The sequence below is a fragment of the Malus domestica genome, chromosome 08 (assembly GCF_042453785.1).
Source record: "Malus domestica chromosome 08, GDT2T_hap1".
Taxonomy (NCBI): Eukaryota; Viridiplantae; Streptophyta; class Magnoliopsida; order Rosales; family Rosaceae; genus Malus; species Malus domestica.
The window spans coordinates 12,083,279-12,085,521 of NC_091668.1; positions in this window are offsets into that span (position 1 = coordinate 12,083,279).

Here is a 2,243-nt window from a genome sequence, read left to right on the forward strand (position 1 = left end):
GAGGTCACAATTTATATCTGTGGATAGAGATCGATCTCACGAACGTGTAGGCGCAAACCGTTCGTGAAATGGAGTTATAACGAAAGAGTTATTAATGTTTAAAGTCAAGGACATTTTTGTAATTTTGGCTATAATTAGAAGGTTCTAGATTTCTGAAGCCATTATTGTAATGCCACGTGTGTGGCTGAGATGAAAAGGAAATGATAGAAAAGAAGGGAGATGGACGAATCAGGGGGGAGGAGAAAAAAGGGAACAAATGCGGGAAAAGAATGAGAAGGGAAAGGAGAGAAAGAGAGAAGCGTGGGGAAACCGGGTTTTTCCCCAACCCGTGACCCGACTCGGCCACCTTTTGAATTTCCGGCCACCTTTGACGCCGGAAAAGGTGCCAAAATGACCCTCATGTCATTTCCATTCGATCTCCCTCCTAATTTCTCTCTAAACCCTGTTAAATTGGGGTTCGATTTTATGTAAAACCCTCAAAGAAGGGTGCGGCGGTTTAGGTGGTGTTTCACCAATTATGAAGCTAACTCCTCCAATTACAACTACCAAAACACTCTCCTCAAATCCAGGAACAAAGCCCATGGATTGGTTGGGGCGTTGGAGTTGGTTTGGAGTCGAATCAAGGACACCCAAAAACAAGGGTTTCCGGCAATTCGTGACAAATTTGAGGTGTTTTCCGGCCAAATTGGACTTGGCCGTAGGTATGAAACTTGCTCTACTCATTGAGATATACAACCCTGTAAAATTTGAGAATTTTTAAAAATAGTTGATTTTTCCGGCAAGTCGGAACGGCCGACCACCACCTGTGGCGGCACGTGCGGCGGTGCGTGGCCAGTGGACAGACATTGCCTTTTTCATTCAAATTTTTGTATTCTGAACCCATAATTGATAACTGTCTAATGTGAATTGATTGTGAAAAGTTAATGATGATTGTGGTGGTTACTAGAATACCTTTGGAAATTCATAAAAGAACGAATTGTGAACTACGAGTGGCTTGATCCCTGTTAGGGTACGTAGGCAGTCTAACGAGACATTAGATGCAGCCATACGATAAGTAAGGTTAAATAACTATGAATTAACCTTTGGTTAAGAAGTATTTTTAAAGTGAAGAGAATTTAGAGATTAAAAAAAATAAATCTAAGCATATGCCTTATAAATTAAAATTATGGTTATGTTTAGTTGAAGGAATTAAGGAATTCGAATAAAGTTTTGTAATTTGGGATTTGATAATTAAAGTAGAGTTTAGTTTGGTCCTATCGATAATAATAATAATATTATTTCTCGAATTAAATGATTAATTCGGGGCGGGGCGTTACAAGTGTGGTCTGATTTGGTTTGTGTTTCAGTTTCGATTTTCGGTTCCAAGTGCCCACCCCTAATGCCAAAGACCATTTGCGATAAAAACTCTTATTTTGTATAATTCACGTGTCACCATTTCATTGGATTTGTGGATCCCACATACAAACTAAAAAAATAGTTGACGGAATCTTAATGAAATGGCCAAATTGATGTGCGGTAGTGAATGTCAGGGACGACATTGATTGATTTTGAAAGTGAGAGACCAAAATAATGAGTTTGATCAATTTTAGAAACCATTTGTGATAAAAATCCTTTTGTTTTTGTCCACTATATTTATTTGTTAATTCCAACTCTATCAGATCCCTCCCTTTTAAAGGATGCTATTTTTAACCCTCATAGGAAAAAAAATTGTAACATGCCTTTATAAATAAGACAAATCTCATATCCTATTTGTATCAACACCCATCAACCCTCTCAAGTCTCTATCCACAGTATCTAAGACCTTAAACAAAATAGGATACAACTGCAAACTAATGTTGGGCATTTGCTCTGTGGCATTAATCTTAGCTCGCGTCTCCTCAGCCACTTCCGAAAGAGATATCAAAGGCTTCATCGATGAACATAACAAAGCTCGAGCGGCGGTCGGTGTCGGTCCAATCAAATGTAACTAGGCCATAACAAGGTATGCACTATGCCAATGTAAGATCTAAGGACTACGCAATGGAGCACTCGATGAGGCCTTATGGTGAGAACATAACCTCAGGTGAAGGCATGACGAGTGCAGCTGCTATCAAGTATTGGGTTACCGAGAAGGAGTTATATGACTACAACCAAAACAAATGTGTCATCGACGAATGTGGTCACTACCTTGCTGTGATTTGGAGCAAATCAACCTATGTTGGTTGTGCCACATCGTTGTGCATGAATGGACAAACCTTTGTCGT